At 43.6% G+C, this 21,265-nt stretch overlaps 1 protein-coding gene across 1 annotated transcript in view; it reads right to left on the bottom strand.

Annotated features, from left to right (window-relative positions):
- The window catches only part of STRA6 (signaling receptor and transporter of retinol STRA6), a 99,972-nt gene extending 79,000 nt beyond the window's left edge, over window positions 1-20,972 (bottom strand). The window contains exon 1 of the mRNA XM_073619069.1: window positions 20,810-20,972. The gene's annotated coding sequence lies outside the window, so the exon portion shown is untranslated. The remainder of the gene's footprint in view (window positions 1-20,809) is intronic.
- Window positions 20,973-21,265: the final 293 nt, after the last annotated feature.

Raw genomic sequence — 21,265 nt, forward strand, 5'->3', positions numbered from 1 at the left:
TTACTAAATTTAGGTGACTGATCTATAGACAGTCTAAGTAAACTACTGTAATTAGAAGGGCAGCATTGTTAAATGCCCTGTGTTGGGTAGGGGAATTTAGTTATTACTTTCTTAATAGTTTCTTTTTCCAAGAAAGGGCTTATGGATTTAGCTGTGAATTTATTTCAGGTACTTATATAGAGCTATCAATTTACATAGCACCTTACATAAATATATATTATCTATTCATATCGGTCCCTGCCCTCAAGGAGGTTACAATCTAAAGTCCCTAACCAACATTCATACATACTAGGGCGAATTTAGGCAGGAGCCAGTTAATCTACCAGCATGTCTTTGGCGTGTGGGAAGAAACTGGAGTACCTGGAAGAAACCCACGCAGGCACAGGGAGAACATGCAAACTCTGTGCAGGTAATGCCATGGCTGGGATTCGAACCAAAGACTCTAGTGCTGCAAGGTGGAAGTACTAACCACTTAGCACCTGTATTTAAAAACTGGTATTTTTGCACAAGATTGTGAAATGTATTCTTTAACTAGTAGTCATTCTGTAAATTCTAGAAATTTAGCAAATGGTCTTAAAGATTTGTACCTATTTACAGTGATAAAAAATATTGCCAAATGTGGGGTGTCACAGTATTTATTACAGATGGCTTTACAGATTTGCTTCGAAGATTTCCCAGGTATGCAGTTACTTTTTCTTTAAATAAAGGTACAAAATTGCCTGATGTAGCACATTTTAAGTTGCCTTATTAAACTTCCCCATGCAAATCCTTTATTTCCTGTGATTTGTTGGTAGCTGTTGGGACACTAAATGGTTGCTTGTATGTGAATTTATGTGAAACCTTTATATTACCCCCATTTATCACCACCCACAGAGCACACCCCTTACTATCCATTCAGATCCCTCTTACTCATGGGGTGAAAATAGTGCAAAGTGTTTAATAACATGAGTCATATATCTTTCCAACACTGAATGTTGGGGTGAAAGGCCATCAAAGGCGGAGAATGGGGAAGATGTGAAATCTGCATCGCTTAAAGAAACAGATGTTGCAAAGAAAAAGTAGACAACTGTACAACTTTTTTTCTACAAATGCACTAACACTGCTTGCAGTCTTCCTAGATAAGAAAATGCAAAACACGGACAGGCAAAAGTGATAACTGTGGTTGCAGTGCAGGGAAAGATGGGAGATTCATAATAAATAACTGTAAGATGCATATTTAATACAAGGGGGCCAATTCATCAAATCTGAATAAAATAAAAATGAGAACAAAACTGGAGTTGTTGCCCATAGAGTTCAAAGAGAATTCTTGTTTAACTTTTCCATAAAATGTGAAACTTTTTTTTTCTGAAAGTAGTCTCTATATTTTTTCTAGAGTTCAAAAATGAACCCTGAAGTAGGAAACACGATGATACAGAGAACGCAAATATAAAAGCAGGTAGTTTAATAAAAGTTATAAAACTCTTCTTTACAGGTATGTCAGAGAATAGAATCACTGAAAATCAAACAAAAGGTGTCGGCAGACATGAGATAACAGACGGATCTGATTGTCTTCAAAAACCTCATGTCCGTGGGAAGTGCCAGACAAAATGCCAGCCAAAAGATCATTTGTAAAATATGAATCACTAAGCTGGAGCTACATGGGAGATGTTTAGTAGCTTAACCGTGCTATTAAAACTGCTAGTAGTGGATGGAGGCAGCAGTGTCTCCCCACTGTGTAAACTACACAAGTAGCATGTGGTGGTGATTAAACAATAATTCAATCATGTGATATAGATCACTACTATATGCTTTTGCATGCTACTTGTGTCGTTTATTCCAATGGGAGACATCTGTTCCATGTGTGTATCGATTAATTGCTATGTCTAGCCATTAAAGCCCAACTTCAGGAATTAGATTAGATCTACCCTTGCAGTGGTGGGACCCATCGACCCCTCCAGCTTGTTGATCAGTCTGGGGTAGGGGAACAAGGAGTAATGCTTACCTTATTGCTTAATCTAGTAGGGTCTCACCAGAGGTGCAGCTGGTCCCATTAAGCCACCTCTCTAAGGCGCTCCTGGCCACAGTTGCACTCCTGCTTCCTCCACGCACAATGCAAGGTTAATAGACTTGTGATAATGCTGTGGGACCACCAACAGTCCAGTTGACCATGATGGTTCTTCCGTAAACATCTTTGTGGATTATGCCTAGCCACGTATTTTAGCAGGCATCAGTGTCCCATGCTTTGCTTTTTGTTCAGAATGTTTTCTCCATGCGTTTTTAAAAACATTATGATCATGACATTGCTGCTTTTCAGGAAGTATAATGAATACTTCCAAGGAATCCTCAGAAACAATTGAGTACTGTCCGTCATACTTTTTTTAACATACATACATAATAAAAATATATATTAGAATAGGTTAGATAGGATTTATATAGCAGAATTTGCACTCTCCAGCTTTAGTAAATCAACCCCTTAATTTCTTACAGTCTAAAACCGTAACACAGAAAATTGTGTTATCTGCCTGTTTGTTTGGCCAAACTGTGTAAGTTAAAGGACTGGATGGATAGAAAAAGAAGTACTCTGGCAGGGAAAGCAGATTTATTTAACTATTGTTTGTCCTAATGCTAATACTGATGTCATTAGTGCGAAAAATGTTTTAGGCTGGGTTTACATATGTGCAAATTGGATGCGGGTCTCCCCACATTCAATTTGCATGACATGTGAGTGTGACCGGGTCTCAATGGAGCCGGTTCACACATGTCCGAGATGGCAGCGGTCCACACTTCAAAAGGGTTCTATGCGTGCTTGGGTCCAGTTCAGGTGCAAATTCGGACCTGATTTGCACCTAAACCAGTGAACAGGAACGCTCCGGACCCCATGCTGGGAACCGCGGCCGCACATATGTGAACATGGCCTTAGAGCCCTTTCACACTGAGGAGCTTGAAAACTGCCCATAAAACACCAGGGGGTCACATGGGGGGCACATTGCTTCAGATTTTACCCCCCCCCCTCCAAGCTGCCCCTATGTTTGCACCGGCCCTGCCTCTGAACAACCAGGGTCACTTTTAGTATATTGCTATGCCCAATCCATTATGTTAAAAGTAGGCGCTCCAGCTAGAGGCCCTCTCACTGGCAGACTGTTCTCACACTGGCCAGTGGTGTAAGTAGGGGCTAACAGGCCACCTTGCGATTGGCGTTCTTTATTAATGTGAGGATTTTGTCGTGATCTAGTTGTTCCCTTTATTTCACCTAATGTGTTTGCCCTCCAGAGGCTATTTGAAGTAACAAAGGTCACATTTGTTACTGTGCTGTTTATTACTTGGGTATCTTATAACAAGTCAATTCTGCTGTGATCAGATCTGTGTTACCATTGTTCTATTTTCAAGGCTTGTCTTGGCCTTATGAAACCATTTGTATTGTTAATGGTGTGTTGGTTCCAGTTAAGGACGGGTCACCATGGGGAAGGGCTGGAAAACCCAACAATCCAGCAGCTCCAGAGGGGGGCAGTGTACAGTGTCATTTTCTGCTTTTGCAAAAACATATTGTGCATCACCATGCAATGAGAGTTTTAAATTTAGAGACTGTAAGTCCGAAACCACTGAAGAACTTTATTCCTATGTATTCAAACCAAAGTATTTTTTTTTTATATGGTGAATAGATGACTGTTTTTGTACCTGTTGACTCATCATAACATAAATGACAGTAAATGATTACTATGTAAACCTTTGAAGTGCTTGTAAACCTCAAAAATGAAAAATGAACAAAGCATATCCCTCGACCACAGTATCCTAGGAGATGGCCCTGCGTCCCCTCCAGCACACAGAAGGTCATTGACAGACTTTGCTGTGTTTTTTTCCCCCATGAGATTGTGTAGAGGAGTTCTCAGGTCTCAGATTACACTCAGCTCTCCTCACTATGCTTTATAAAAAGGTTTTGATCTACATAGTTAGTAAGGCTGAATAAAGACACCAGTCCATCCTGAGTGAGCATCTACAATCGTCCCTATCCCTGTACATTGTGTCTCATTAAGATGCTCCTCTATTATATATTATTTTATTTAAGGTACCCATATAGCGCCGTCAATTTACGCAGCGCCCCACACATACTTCGCACACTCACATCGGTCCCTACCCTCAAGGAGCCCACAATCCATGGTCCCCAACACACATTCATATACTAGGGCCAATTTTGGACAACCTACCAGCATGTCTTTGGAGTGTGGGAGGAAACCAGAGTACCCAGAGGAAACCCACGCAGGCACAGGGAGAACATGCAAACTCCAGGCTGGTAGTGTCATGGTTGGGATTCACACCAGCGACATTTTTTACTGCTAGGCGAGCGCGCTACCCACTACACCACTGTACCGCCCCATCTGTGGGGAGTAGAGAAGAGCACTGCAGATAAACAGGTTCAACTTAAATAGGAGGATTTGTTTCATCTTTGTGTGTCATCTGAGGCCAATCACTTCAGTTTGTATATGTTAAGCCGGGTACACACAACAGTATTTTTTTTGTTCAATCCAATGGGTTGCACGAAAAAAAACCTGACATTTCCGTTTGGAGCTGCTGTACTAACCATGCGAGGTTAGTTCAGTTATGTCCCCTGCTGAGCTGTTGTGTTCTGAAAGGGGGATGCCCCCCCCCCCACCAGAACACTCTAATCAGCGCTCTCTGCCATTGGCTGACAGCGCTGATCGGGAGTTGGTCGATCGGTTGCTGGTATTCAAGCATTAAAGTCCAACAGAAGCCGGCTGTACGGCTGGCTTCTGTAGGACAGACCGACATACACATGCGCCCATTTTTTTTTTTTAACCGGCCATGGTCTCCTGACATTCGGCCTGTGTGTACGGGGTTTAAGGGTTTATAATCACTTTAAAGACAATTAAAGTTGCTTTTGCTGTTGCTGTTCATGTTTTATCACTATTATTAAGAGCACAGATGGCCACAATCACAGATCTAGCAAACTCCATGAAAATGACACTGACCATACATGACTAGAGATTTCACATGCAGTAGGCCTGATGTACTAAAGTGTTCACTTCAGTCTTCAATCATATCAAGCAGCTTGATTGTTTTAATGCATTTCCCAGCACACGTTTGGATGTTTGATGTGCACACGGATGCCCTTTAATACGGTTCACCTCACATCACATGACACTTTAGTAAGTCAGATTGTATGCTGTGTCTGAGCACCAGTGCACAGAGCTGAGTGTGTATGTATAATGAATGAGGATATTTTCAGCTCATACTTTTGGAATATTTTGTTGTATTCCTATACCTATTTCTATAATTCTCTGCTGGTTACATACAGATAAGCCAACATCATGATGATTATTTATGAAGAACTCAACATGCTGAATTATTCAAAGCCATTTAAAGAGTATCTAAAGTTATAAACCTTTTTTTTAGTGTTGGATACGGTGCTGGAATGGTTAAAGCTGAAGTTTAATCTGCTTATGTTCTGCCTTCCCTGGTTCTTTCCATCCCCACCCCCCCTTTCCCAATCAACATGCTTATGGAATATAAATAAAACCTTAATTTACACCTTTAACTACATACCTTAGTTTCGAAAAAGAGGTCTATGCGCTTCCCTATGCAATGCAGGCAGTTCAGGGACCAGCAGGATGCTATACATAGCTCCCTTAAAATGTCACAGCAGCCTGCCTCATCACTCATTTCAAGAGCTCTAAGCCCTGCATACATGCCAACAGTCCCAAATTTGCTGGGACAGTCCCGAAAATCTGAACCAGGTCCCGCTTTCTTATTGTCCAGGCAAGAATCCTGAAAATTGGCCTCTGTCCCGGGCCACTCTGTCATCCCCCCTACCTCCTCCAAGATTGGTCAGTGGTGAGAGGGCTCATTCCAATGGGCTGCCATGACTGTGTTTCCCGCAGAAAAAAGTGCATGCAGCATTTTAAAAACGCAGTGTCCTTGAAATCGCATGGTGCTTTTGCACCATGTGATTTCCCTGCGGTATCCGCAAAATACGCTGTGTTTTTAGATGCATGGGCCTCCGTACACTGCCCTGCAACCTGCTGACCTCCGTACACTGCCCTACAACCTGCTGACCTCCGTATACTGCCCTACCACCTGCTGACCTCCGTACACTGCCCTACAACCTGCTGACCTCCGTACACTGCCCTACCACCTGCTGACCTCCGTACACTGCCCTACAACCTGCTGACCTCCGTACACTGCCCTACAACCTGCTGACCTCCGTACACTGCCCTACAACCTGCTGACCTCCGTACACTGCCCTACAACCTGCTGACCTCCGTACACTGCCCTACAACCTGCTGACCTCCGTACACTGCCCTACCACCTGCTGACCTCCGTACACTGCCCTACAACCTGCTGACCTCCGTACACTGCCCTACAACCTGCTGACCTCCGTACACTGCCCTACAACCTGCTGACCTCCGTACACTGCCCTACAACCTGCTGACCTCCGTACACTGCCCTACCACCTGCTGACCTCCGTACACTGCCCTACAACCTGCTGACCTCCGTACACTGCCCTACAACCTGCTGACCTCCGTACACTGCCCTACAACCTGCTGACCTCCGTACACTGCCCTACAACCTGCTGACCTCCGTACACTGCCCTACAACCTGCTGACCTCTGTACACTGCCCTACAACCTGCTGACCTCCGTAGACTGCCCTACAACCTGCTGACCTCCGTACACTGCCCTACCACCTGCTGACCTCCGTACACTACCCTACCACCTGCTGACCTCCGTACACTGCCCTACAACCTGCTGACCTCCGTACACTGCCCTACCACCTGCTGACCTCCGTACACTACCCTGCAACCTGCTGGCCTTCGTACACTGCCCCGCAACCTGCTGGCCTCCGTACACTGCCCTACAACCTGCTGTCCTTCAAACACTGCCCTCCAATTTGCCGACCTCCGTACACTGCCCCGCAACCTGCTGGCCTCCGTACACTGCCCTACAACCAGAAAAAAGTGCATGCAGCATTTTAAAAACGCAGTGTCCTTGAAATCGCATGGTGCTTTTGCACCATGTGATTTCCCTGCAGTATCCGCAAAATGCGCTGTGTTTTTAGATGCATGGGCCTCCGTACACTGCCCTACAACCTGGTGACCTCCGTACACTGCCCTACAACCTGCTGACCTCCGTACACTGCCCTACAACCTGCTGACCTCCATACACTGCCCTACCACCTGCTGACCTCCGTACACTGCCCTACCACCTGCTGACCTCCATACACTGCCCTACAACCTGCTGACCTCCGTACACTGCCCTACAACCTGCTGACCTCCGTACACTGCCCTACAACCTGCTGACCTCCGTACACTGCCCTACAACCTGCTGACCTCCGTACACTGCCCTACAACCTGCTGACCTCCGTACACTGCCCTACAACCTGCTGACCTCCGTACATTGCATAGTTGCCAGCAGTCACGATTTGGCCTCCCTCCTACTCTCTTTCCTTCTCTCTCTCCTTCTCTCCCCTCCTTCTTTCTTTCTCTCCTTCCTTCTCTTTCTTTTTTTCTTTCTTTCCTTTTCTCCTTCCTCCTCTCCCTCCTTCCTTCTCTCCCCCCCTTCTCTTCTTCCCTTTTACATTCCTTGTAATAGGAATAAACATGACCTAATTTTTTTTTTTAAAAAGTCAGTGTAAAAATAAAAAATGAAAAGTAAAATAAATAAGAAAAAAAAAATGTTAAAGTGCCCCGTCCCACCGAGCTCGCGTGCAGAAGCGAACGGCATACTTAAGTTGCGCCGGCATATGAAAATGGTGTTTAAACCACACATGTGGGGTATCACTGCGATCGTTAGAGCGAGAGCAATAATTCTAGCCCTAGACTTCCTCTGTAACTCAAAACTGGTAACCTGTAGACATTTTAAAACGTCTCTATGGAGATTTTTAAGGGTCAAAGTTTCTTGTCATTCCACGAGCGGGCGCAATTTTGAAGCATGACATGTTGGGTATCAATTTACTCAGTATAACATTATCTTTCATAACATAAAAAAAATTGGGCCACCTTTACTGCTGTCTTATTTTTTAATTAAAAAAAGTGTTTATTTTCTGAAACAATTGCGCTTGTGAGACCGCTGAACAAATACGGTGTGACAAAGTATTGCAACGACTGCCATTTTATTCTCTAAGGTACCTGAAAAAATATATATATAATGTATGGGGGTTTTTTTCTAGCAACAAAAAATGATTTTAACTTGTAAACACCAAATCTCAAAACGAGGCTCGGTCCTTAAGTGGTTAAACCTCTTGCAAGTTTTGTTTCTTTCTGTTGTCTCATTTGAAAGTTTTCATTTCCCTTTCTGTTTCAAAGACAGAAGCAAGAGAAATCCCCTATTAGGCTGCTTTTACTGCAATAAATGTACCCATTGGAAGATTTCCTCTCAATTCCTGTTCCTTAACAGGGTCCCAGCCAAAGTTAACTTTATTGCTGGGCCAATGAGCTGTGAGCGGGAGATTCCCCCCTGCAGCTGCACGTAACATGTGGCCATATTAGGTCACTCACAGCTCCCCACTGTCTCTGATTTCGAGGGACTGTCCCTGATTTGCAACAAAGTCCCTCTGTCCTTCCTCATTTGTCCTTCATTTTGGTCTGATCTACTGTATATAGTTGCATATAAAATGCTTTACTTATCTTTTAAAAAGTGTTTTACAGTGATAAACCTTTTGTCCAATTTGTAAATTGCTGCATTTGTAAATTCTAAAAGCCAATATAAAGTAATAGTAGTGGTAAAAAAAGCACTTTTGGGTTTAACCAATCAATTTTCTTGGACAATTCTCCTTTAAGGGGGCGTAGCAGAGGATCTGACCTATGCCTACACATTTTTGCTAATAGGTGTCCCTCATTCCCATCTCAGAAAGTTGGGAGGGAGGCGTCAATGATGGCATGAGCATCCCTGCCCGTTTGTAACAGGCAGCTGTGGGAGTGAGGAATCTTACTTTCTGAAGATCCCCATACATTTACTTCCTTGACTGCTGTGACACGTAGTCACTATGGCATTTGAATAGGCATTGCTATGTCACACGTTTCACAGAGCCTGTCTTCTGATCTAGTTGCTGAGAGGAGGAGCTTCAGGAGGCGGAGTCAGTACAGGAAGCTCTTCTTGTAGACAGCAAGGTACCATGGGATATGTAGTCCTTAGAAATTGAACGTAAACAGCAGAGGAGAAGCTGCAAAGCATGTAGGGATTCCAGGAAGAAGAAATGGACAGAAGACAGGCAGCAACGACAACATGAAAGGAGATTTTTCAAGTAAGCTTATATAGAATTATGAGATATAACTAGTGTAGCGCTGGTAGATTTTATCTACCGCTGATAGGTAAATTTAGTGGATCGCTTGTTATAGGAAGTTAGATTTGCCTCTGTTCCAGCTTGGCTGACGTTGCATGCAGTTCCGCATTGTGCCGGTGGGTGTCGTTGTCACTGTCGGCAGGTGTTGGAAAAGCAACGTGTTAAAGCGAATGAGTGCTCCTCTTTCCCAGAAATAACTCGGTGGAGGTTGTCCTCCGAGTAGCATTCTGGGAGAGGGTATTTATGGGAAAGACGCCATGTTTTAGGGTTCGTTTTTCAGCCACCTGCTGGCCCTCCTGGCCGACAGGGATGCATTAGGAATACCACCTCGTGGTCCTCCGTTCCGGAGGCCCGCGTCGCTGCGGCGTGTGGGTGGGCCCAGAAGCCTGTCTGGGGCCTACCACAGCAGCGGAGGAATGGTTCTGAGCTGTCTTTCCTGAGTAAAGAAGCTGGACAACCGGGAAGATCTCAGGGGAGGACCCGTCATGGAAGGATCACGCAGAGTGCTGGTCTGGAGAGGGGCCTGGTGACTCGGTCGGAGGACGCATTCCGAAGTAATCTTACAGTATAGTACTGCCGGGTTGGCTTAAAGGTTTAAGTACTGTATCTGTCTTTCATCACAAACCAATACATCCTGTGGCAGAGGATCGTACGGGTTTTATTCCAGATAATTCTGTGGCAGAGACTTTTGTTCATGCTACGTGCTGGCTGCTAGGCAAGTGAGAGATGTCTATCCAGGCGGGCAAAGATTGAATCCTACGAAAGGGGGACTATTCAATTACAAGTGTTCGATTACAAAGAATGTTCTGAAGAAATAAAACAGAAAGGTATTTGAGCTTCACTGCAGCTTTCCTACTGCCTCTTTCCTGCTACTTCCCTTAATTGTCCAGGATTTGTTAGCCATCAATTCTCACAACCTAGAGAGGTGTTTTACCGGGAGTTTACGGTGAGAGCTGGACTTTGTCATTTTTCTCAGGAGAGGAAGAGGTTAAAAGTTGCAGGACTTTATTTCTGAGTGCGTAGGCGGCGGGCGCCAGTAAAAGCCCGGGAGCTACATGATCAGAAGAACAAGTGGGAGGAGCCTACCCTACTTGATACCGCGTGGGATGCGTGTGTGTGTTTGGCGGCAGAGAAGAAGAGAGGCCTCGTGATCGTGCTGAGAAGATCAGAGTGCGGCCATGTCTTTTTCGGCGATACAGTCAATTGTGGGACCAATAATGTTCCCAGCGAGCACCGTGTCGAGTGCTGTGTTGACCGGAACCCTGCTTACAGATACCGGTATTCGTCTGAAGCCGCAGGGGAGGTTTGTTCTCTACACCATTGGAGATATTGAAGGGCTGGGCATGATTTGCCACAAATGTGAGGGACTGGCCGTGCATCTCCGTCCATTTGGTCGCTGCCCGCAATGTGGAGAATATTTGTTTGTGGTGGAGCAACCTACCATGTCGCCCCGTGCTTATCGTATGGACTGGGCTACAGGTGTCGCCATGGTAGAAGCTGCTACTCCTGCTGAGAGAGAACGGCAGGCCGTGACTTTGCCTGTTGCTACCGAGAGTGTTGCGGAGAGAGACACTGCTGTTACCGATTCATCAGTGGACATTACTTTGATTTCCGCGTCCACTACACCGATCCCTGTTGTACCTGTCCAGAAGAAGTCGGGATATGTGAAGGCTTCCCGCGGCCGTGGTTGAGGCCTATCCCAGAGACTACTGGAACCGGATCCAAAAAAATCCACGTCAGGAACGGGTGAGCAATTGTTGGGGAATGTATTTGGGACTGTAAATAAATATCTGCCAGCAGAAGAACTGGGAGATTCGGAGATAGAATCCATGTCGGATCTCTCTGGTGATGATGACCTGTTTGAGACTATGTCACAATTGGTATTATGGGCCCAAGGTGAGGATGTCGCCTCTGCCATGACTTTCCCTGAATGGACAGCCCTGAGTTCTGGGAAAACGCCACCCTGTGTGGAGCCATACAGCACTGCAAATGAGACATTGTCAAAAGTTACTAGTTCACTTCAGACACCGGCTGGGTCTATGGTGAGCAAATCATTGGATTCGTGTGTGCCTCCTGGTATGGAGAAAAATAGATCCTTACCGAAACTTGCACGTTTGCAGAGAATGTTAAACAAGCGTGTCGCTACAGAGTATGGTTTGGAGTTCCCATATGTCCCTCAGGACATAATGCAAGTGATTGAAGCTAACCGGGAGCTTTGGTACAGTGAAGCTGTTTGGAACTATTTGTCTGTGCCTAAGCCTTTCCGGAAAACTGGTTGTTCTGTTGCTATGGATGAACGTTACAGTGGATGTTTTATGCACTGGAATTATGGTCGGCACATTCATGCTGACAAAGTGGTCATTTGCAGACCCGGAAAAGATGACGTTGTGTATTTCATCACTACAGTGGATAAACTGGGAAAGACACTGACATTGCCAGATTCCCGGTTTTATTGGTAATTATGGACAAAAGAACTTTGAGTCAGTTAGTTAGTGTTAGTGCATAGAGATCTACGTGGTCAAGATCTGAATACTTATCTCAGTATTTTAAATCCAAGAACTTCTTTTTGCTAGCCGGATTTTCTTCATTTAAGAAAAAAATTGTGTATATACAGGTAAAAGCCAGTAAATTAGAATATTTTGAAAAACTTGATTTATTTCAGTAATTGCATTCAAAAGGTGTAACTTGTACATTATATTTATTCATTGCACACAGACTGATGCATTCAAATGTTTATTTCATTTAATTTTGATGATTTGAAGTGGCAACAAATGAAAATCCAAAATTCCGTGTGTCACAAAATTAGAATATTACTTAAGGCTAATACAAAAAAGGGATTTTTTAGAAATGTTGGCCAACTGAAAAGTATGAAAATGAAAAATATGAGCATGTACAATACTCAATACTTGGTTGGAGCTCCTTTTGCCTCAATTACTGCATTAATGCGGCGTGGCATGGAGTCGATGAGTTTCTGGCACTGCTCAGGTGTTATGAGAGCCCAGGTTGCTCTGATAGTGGCCTTCAACTCTTCTGCGTTGTTGGGTCTGGCATTCTGCATCTTCCTTTTCACAATACCCCACAGATTTTCTATGGGGCTAAGGTCAGGGGAGTTGGCTGGCCAATTTAGAACAGAAATACCATGGTCCGTAAACCAGGCACGGGTAGATTTTGCGCTGTGTGCAGGCGCCAAGTCCTGTTGGAACCTGAAATCTCCATAGAGCAGGTCAGCAGCAGGAAGCATGAAGTGCTCTAAAACTTGCTGGTAGACGGCTGCGTTGACCCTGGATCTCAGGAAACAGAGTGGACCGACACCAGCAGATGACATGGCACCCCAAACCATCACTGATGGTGGAAACTTTACACTAGACTTCAGGCAACGTGGATCCTGTGCCTCTCCTGTCTTCCTCCAGACTCTGGGACCTCGATTACCAAAGGAAATGCAAAATTTGCTTTCGTCAGAAAACATGACTTTGGACCACTCAGCAGCAGTCCAGCTCTTTTTTTCCTTAGCCCAGGTGAGACGGTTTTTGCGCTGTTTCTTGGTCAACAGTGGCTTGACACGAGGTATGCGGCAGTTGAAACCCATGTCTTTCAAGCGTCTCTTGGTGGTGGATCTTGAAGCACTGACTCCAGCAGCTGTCCACTCCTTGTGAATCTCCCCCACATTTTTGAATGGGTTTTTTTTCACAATCTTGACTAGGGCGCGGTGATCCCTATCGCTTGTACACTTTTTCTGACCACAGTTTTTCCTTCCCTTTGCCTCTCTATTAATGTGTTTGGACACAGAGCTCTGAGAACAGCCAGCCTCTTCAGCAATAACCTTTTGTGTCTTTCCCTCCTTGTGCAATGTGTCGATGGTCGCCTTTTGGACAGCTGTCAAATCTGAAGTCTTCCCCATGTTTGTGTAGGCTTCAGAACTGGACTGAGAGACCATTTAAAGCCCTTTGCAGGTGTTTTGAGTTAATCAGCTGATTAGTTTGTGGCACCAGGTGTCTTCAAAATTTAACCCTTACACAATATTCTAATTTTGTGACACACGGAATTTTGGATTTTCATTTGTTGCCACTTCAAATCATCAAAATTAAATGAAATAAACATTTGAATGCATCAGTCTGTGTGCAATGAATAAATATAATGTACAAGTTACACCTTTTGAATGCAATTACTGAAATAAATCAAGTTTTTCAAAATATTCTAATTTACTGGCTTTTACGTGTATATATGGATGGACTCCTAAAGATTAATCTGATATAGATAATGGGAAGAGAGTTTCATTTTTCCAAATGAGACTTTGCTCCTGAAACAGTATAGGTTGTGTGTATGTTTAATAGGTTGTTTTTTTTCAGGAACCTTTTGATCCCCTATCAAGCTGTTTGATCCCCTATCAAGCTAGTGAGGTTGTGTACAGTCATAGGATGGTTTTGTTTGCGGATGTGAACATAATGTATTACAAATGTTAATCTTAAAATGTCTTTCTACTGTCTTTCTTTCTTCTTTATCTAAATCCAAGTTTTAAGCTCAAATACCTACTCTCAGGCTTGGGAGTTATTGTTTTGTGACAGACCTTGAGGACAACGTCTATTGTACTGGGGGGAGTATGTAGCGATGGTAGATTTTATCTACCGCTGATAGGTAAATTTAGTGGGTAGCTTGTTATAGGAAGTTAGATTTGCCTCTGTTCCAGCTTGGCTGACGTTGCATGCAGTTCCGCATTGAGCCGGTGGGTGTCGTTGTCACTGTCGGCAGGTGTTGGAAAAGCAACGTGTTAAAGCGAATGAGTGTTCCTCTTTCCCGGAGATAACTCGGTGGAGGTGGTCCTCCGAGTTGCATTCTGGGAGAGGGTATTTATGGGACAGACGCCATGTTTTAGGGTTCGTTTTTCAGCCATCTGCTGGCCCTCCTGGCCGACAGGGATGCATTAGGAATACCACCTTGTGGTCCTCCGTTCCGGAGGCCCGCGTCGCTGCGGCGTGTGGGTGGGCCCAGAAGCCTATCTGGGGCCTACCACAGCAGCGGAGGAATGGTTCTGAGCTGTCTTTCCTGAGTAAGGAAGGATCATTCAGAGTGCTGGTCTGGAGAGGGGCCTGGTGACTCGGTCGGAGGACGCATTCCGAAGTAATCTTACTGCATAGTACTGCCGGGTTGGCTTAAAGGTTCAAGTACTGTATCTGTCTTTCACCACAAACCAATACATCCTGTGGCAGAGGATCGTACGGGTATTATTCCAGATAAGTCTGTGGCAGAGACTTTTGATCGTGCTACGTGCTGGCTGCTAGGCAAGTGAGAGATGTCTATCCAGGCGGGCAAAGATTGAATCCTACGAAAGGGGGACTATTCAATTACAAGTGTTCAATTACAAAGAATGTTTTGAAGAAATACAACAGAAAGGTATTTGAGCTTCCCTGCAGCTTTCCTACTGCCTCTTTCCTGCTACTTCCCTTAATCTTTCTATTAAAGCATTGAAAAATCTACTCAAGTGTTTGGTGCTTATATCGTCCAGAGGTAAACTCAACGGAACCCTAGACCCGGTGCCGGTGAAACAGAGGTGTCGAGAGTGAAGGTAACAAGCCCGTTTAAACCAGCAGCTCCACCGAGAGTTATTGCTACACTAGTGTTTGTATTGTTACAATGCTAATGTTATCAAATGAAAGTGTATGCTGTGACCACAGATTTCTTTTAACTGATTTTTTTTTTTTTTTGGCTTTAAATACACATTAAATAACCATCTTAGCCTCTAATATAGACTAAGCATATAACAATAGACAACAAGTCTACTTTGTCTCCTGATAACACAATCAACAGCACTGCTTAAAGCAGCCTTTTTCAACCAGGGTGCCCAGGCATTTTGGTGTGCCTTCAGGTTTCTTCAGGGCAAGCATTGCCCAAAAAAGTTGCATACAAGCCAGCGGCTGGATCAAACATGCCTTTTAGTTACACAAAGCCACAAGTTTTCATTGTGGACCATTACAGCTTTCTAGCTGCCAATGCCCTAACAACCAACGACTTCATCAGTTTATAAGGAAGAGGTTGGGCACCTGTACAGCATCCTTGTTTGCCCCCTACCATGCCCTTCTCCATCAGCACTTGGGGTCACATTAGCTAAACGAGGGAGAGAAACTGAGGGAGAAACATTGCAATCCTAGTCAGGACCAGTTTGCAAAGGTGTAAATGCTTCGGAAAAATAAACCCCCTAAACGTTGAGTGTTCTATGTGCATGGATGTTCTTGCAGTATGTAAAACTATTCATTTCATTTTTTACATTTTTACATTTTAGAATGGGGTGCCTTGAGATAAGCCTTGAGCACATACGCCAGCTGGCTGAAGACCCGAACAAAGCTGATGCTTCGTTCGGGTTTCGGATCCAGTAACCCGGAAGCGACGTCATGACATCACTTCCTGGATTACTGGCATCTTAAAGGCGCCAGTTTTAAAAAACATAAAGTATTCAAAAATGGCGATCTTGACGTTTTGAATACTTTCAAGTGCAGAGAAGGGGTTTGGGGTCTTATAGACCCCCGACCCCTCCATAAAGAGTACCTGTCACTGCCTGTTACTGTCACAAGGGAGAAGTAAAATGATACCCCAGCTCCACTGTCAATATGGTGATCTATGAACTGCGAACCGGTGATCTAGCCAGGACGTTCAGGCCCCAAAATGCAGTACTTGATTCAGAAAATGGCTGGCGACTCGGATGCTCTTGAATAAAAGTCCTTTATTTGGTTACATGGGTACAGGCTATGCTGACGCGTTTCGGCTAACAAGCCTTCATCAAAGCATACATGTTTGATTTAAAAACTGATATTTATAACAGAGTAAGCACTCCAAATGGGGCGGGTGCATCCTAATGAGAGCAATCAAAACAATTAAAAACACATGGAGAAAAGGAAGAGAAAAGCACAGCAGGCATATGAGGGACATATCATGAACAAATAAAGCATATTCAAAATGGTGCGATAAATGTATCAAACAATGCGACTATGTTAAAAAATGTGATTATGTTAAAAAAAGAGATTTATGTCTATATTCCTTATGACAGCAATAACAGTGATAACAAAAAACAAAAAAAAAAAAGGCGTACAAATTGGCACACAATATTGGCTATCGGCCTGAGAGGTGACCGAAATATCGGTATCGTATCGGCACCGAAAAAACTATATCGGTTGATCCCTAATATACACTGTGCATAGTATGTAGTTTTGTGCATGTGTTTGCATCTGTTTACTAGTCTAAGGCCCATTCACAAAGTTGCATTTAGCAGCTTAAAAAAAAAAATAAGACACATGGCACAGAGCCGTAATTTTGGCCGTAATATACGCTGTACGCTTACAAACATTTATTCTAACATTTATATGCCTACAGCGTACATGGACCCTATTGGCCGCCATTACTGCTCCAGGCCGACATCAATATGAACAATGTGTAATCAGTGGTGCTGGTGCATCAATGACTCATTCAGATCAGTCAGTGCCACCCTATATTTACAGATTGTTGATATCGATATGTCGGCCAATAGAATCCCTGTACACTGGACACTGTTCTCATGTAAACATTGCACAAATGTTACATGCATACAAAAAAACAGTATGATCTTTCTGCCAAAACCGCCAATAGGATCATACCAATTATGTGGACGCATTTTGGATATTTCCGCATGAATAAGCCCTTCGGAGTATGATCTTTGGGAAACAGTTGGATCCTCTATTCATTGTATGGTAGTAGGAGGTTGTGTAATCCACTCACACAACATGGTTTCTACCAATGCTCTACTTATCTGTGAATAGCAGATATCATCACCACTAGAGATAACGCATCATAACATGTTAATAGACAAGACAATTTGGAGCGGTTAATAAATAACACAGCTGGCTAAAAATATAATAGCAAAGACCTGTAAAAGTTATCGGCAGAATAAAGTTACAATGCACTTTGTTTCCTTGTTATCACAGAATGTACCACACAAGCGTATTATCGTGGCCGCACACGACCTGGTTCTAATCACGTTCTCATATCTATTGAACGGGATCAGAAATGCATGAAGATCGGGCTATATAGGGTTTCTCTAACTTGCTGTCTGTAAATATTAGGAGTACTTGTTAACACAAGCAGATATTTTCCAACGTGAAAAATCTCTATGGGGCTTGTTCACACCTGGAGCGGTGCGGGAATGCGTGCAAAATTGTGTGTTTTCCCACACCACACAAAAACACATGCCCTATTTGCAAACATATGCAGGAGTAATTCAATCTTAATGGCATCCCCGTGCATCTAGAAAACAAATATGCGTTTGCGCCTGCCAAAACGCATGGTACTGCCGCACCACGCTTTTGGGTACGGCGCGATTGAAAAAATTGTGTGTGCACTTTTTTTAAACAAATGGGCTGCCCTAAATTGTGATGCCCTGGAACACGCAGGAACATTGAACGCACCTCCCAGTGTGAATGAGCCCTCAGAGACAGCACCAAATCTTGCCTCTTCTATGGAGAATAGGAAAGGATGGGGTGACTATGGCTCTTTGGGTGCACTGCCACATCTGGCCGGTCACAGCAGCCCGGGCTGACTAATCACCTGACTATGGCCAGTCTCTAATATATGGGGATAACTCTGGGGGTTATTTACTAAAGGCATATCCACTTTGCACTACAAGTGCACTTGGAAGTAATGTCGCTGTAGATCTGAGGGGGACATGCAAGGAAAATAAAAAAAACAGCATTTTTGCTTGTACCTGATTGGATGATAAAATCAGCAGAGCTTCCCCTTATTTCAGATCTTCCCCTCAGATCTAAAGCGACTCCACTTCCAAGTGCACTTGTAGTGCAAAGTGGATTTGCCTTTAGTAAATAACCCCATTGTGTTATATGATACTGGAATTTAGCTGCAGAAATGACCCCCTTTTCCCAGAGGATGTCTCTAGACTTCATAAAAAGTGAACCTGCAAAATAAAAAAAGAGAGAAAAGACTATCTTCTTCAATAAAAAATAGCACATTTTTTGCATCCATTTAAAAACCATGGCAAGCCAGATCCCAGAATTCCATGAGGATATAGCGACAATGTCTGGGGACATCCCTTTTGAATCCTATCATCTCGGTTATCACTGCACCAAGCTGCAGAGATTTCTGATTGTTCAATAAAAACAATGATAAAATAAACCGGTTGCAGCGTGCCTGCTATTGCCGAGTAGCCAGCAGTGGAAAATCACAGTTTGCTCTTTTTCTTTAAATCTCCTACACAATACCAGGCATTTTCAAAGAGTAAGGAGCTCATTATTCAATATGGCCGTACCCAGGGAGAATCCTGTTTATTGTAACTATTAATCCATGTTCTTCCAGACTCAGCACAAACATGTACTTTAGCTAATTAATGAATTGCTACGACTCCAGCCGCGTTCCTGTTTGTTTACAGATTCCCTTTAAAGACTTTGTTTCTCCATTATTTCTCAGCAGACTTTATAGGTCACATGACACCTTCATTGCATATGGCTTGTCTGCTACAGGTGGAATCAAAAGTACATGGGAAATATATTTATTCCCAACAATCCCTGGAATTTATCAATTAGATAAAGTAGATATCAAGTAGATACTCCTTAGAGGTCTGCCTTGCGGTAGTGCAACAAATGACAGAACTTGTGACAGATTATTCATGTACATGTCGCTAAGGTGTATAGAAATCTGTCACAAATCTCTAGAACTGTCCTGTGCATTTCTCCTGCGAAGTGGCCGAGCTTTACAGGCAGAGAAGCTATTTTTGAGAAATTGGGAGAGTGATAGAAACATCAAATATCAGTTTCAGAGGAACATAACAATTTTTGCTGCAAATATTCAACATATTGAGGTTGATTTACTAAAGGCAAATAGACTGTGCACTTTGCAAAGTGCTGTTGCACACTGAAAGAACAGTTGCTCCAGAGTTTAGTAAATGAGTTAAAGTTTCCCTTTGCAAAGAATACCCAATCACATGCTAAGAAAATACATTTTTGCTTGCATGTGATTGGATGATGGAAGTCAGCGGAGCTTCTGCTCATTTACTAAGCTCTGGACCAATTGCACTTTGCAAAGTGCACAGTCTATTTGCCTTTAGTAAATCAACCCCAATAGTGACACATCTGACACAATCATAGATTTGCTCCAACATAGAAAAGCTCGTATTTACCTCCACTTTGCTCATCACTGATATGTCTGTAGTTCTTTATGAATGCGGCGCAACGATAGCGTTATACAGTAAGGGTGCGTTTAAATGTACACCTTTAGATTGCTTTTCAGAGGCGTTTAACAGGCAGTTAGGAGGCATAATGATGCCTCCACACTACCTGCTTAACCCAGTAAATGCTGCACCAATGCTCCGCAACCACATACATTGCACGCGGTTGCGGAGTTTCCTTTTTCGCTTGAATGGATCACGCTTGCCAGCAGTATTGCACGATGAATGCACATTTAAAAAAAAGCACCAGAATGCATTACAGTCAAAAAAGGAAGCTTTTAAAAAAAAACAAAAAAACAAGAGGGGAAAAACGCACTGGTTCACATCACGTGCATTCCATTGCTGCATCATGGATTGGACAGTAGGTTACATGGAGTTCAATAGTAATGTTCACACTACTGCAGTGCATTCCAGTACAATCAACAAAAGTAGAACTTTTTTTGTTGCAAGGAACTACACTGGAATGTGGCAAAATGCATCAAAAATGCACCGGAACACATAAAAAATGCAAAAAGGGCCAGTTCACAACAGATGCAGTTTTGTGCAATTCCGTGCGCTTTTCTTCTGCACTAAAAATGCATGCACAGGGTTTTCTATGTATTCCAATGGCTCTTGTTCACACCTGCATGGAGTACATGGAAAACACTGTGCATGCATTTTTAGTGCAGGAAAAAAGCGCACTGAACTGCATCTGGTGTGAACTGGCCCTTACAGCAAAAAAAAAAGAGGAAACTTTAGAACAAGGGGGGAAAAACGCACTAGTTCACATTACATGCAGAACACATTGACACCGCATCAAAAACGCACCAAAACGCATTATAGCAAAAAACAAAAGACAAACAAAAAGGAAACAAGAGGTGAAAAACGCACTGGAACACATTGAAAATGCATCAAAATCACATGAGACGCATAAAAACACATATGCAGAAACACATCTGAACTACAAGCCTAAATGAGCCCTAAAAGTGTTGCAAATAAGAACTAATTAAATTGTATGTACATGCCATGGGGTGTTCGCCTACATACACATCACAAAAGTGTGTCGCAAGTGCCTAATTGTATGGCCCCCAATGTGCCTGTCTATAGTTCTGAATCATAACATAGTGCTATACTATCTTACATTATATTTTTCCTAAGTGACACAAAACAACACAACTTTTGTGTGCGTTTAGACGTTGTCACCTGTGCCTGATTCTAGAATGCACTGATCCTGACAGCCTGTCACCGCTGATCCCTATACTACAGACATCCCCCTTACCCCACTGTACACTGCAGCACAGGATGAACCCAGCCTGCCTAGAATAGAAATCCACCTGTCAGTCCCCCCCATGCAAAGACCAACCTTGACTGCTGGAAGCTGTGGCCCTCCCGGACAATGCAGAGCAGCAGAAACACCTGTGATCTGAATCGTGAAAATGTGAGCAGGCTCTATTCACTCCTCTAGACTGGAAGTTATGGAGGGGGGTGCTTTATCTGAGATGAGGAGGTGGGGGAGAGTGCCCAGACAGAGCAGGCAAAGTTCAGTGGGAGGGGGTAGAACTTTACACCCCGCGCAGCAAGGAGGTAGTGGATATTATCCAAGGAAAGGGGGGTGTGGGTGGTGGTAGGACTAAGAACACTACATCAGCAGCATTACCAACTTCCTGACATACCTCCAGTCTCATCTGCTTCTTTTTAGATCCCTCAACCATTGTAGAGTACACCTGAATGTGGATGTCACTCTAATGATCGAAGGATAGAAAGAGGTGTATATAATTACTCTAATGATCGAAGGATATGAAGAATTGTATATAAGTTC

Source organism: Aquarana catesbeiana, linkage group LG03 (genome assembly GCF_042186555.1).
Source record: "Aquarana catesbeiana isolate 2022-GZ linkage group LG03, ASM4218655v1, whole genome shotgun sequence".
Taxonomy (NCBI): domain Eukaryota; kingdom Metazoa; phylum Chordata; class Amphibia; order Anura; family Ranidae; genus Aquarana; species Aquarana catesbeiana.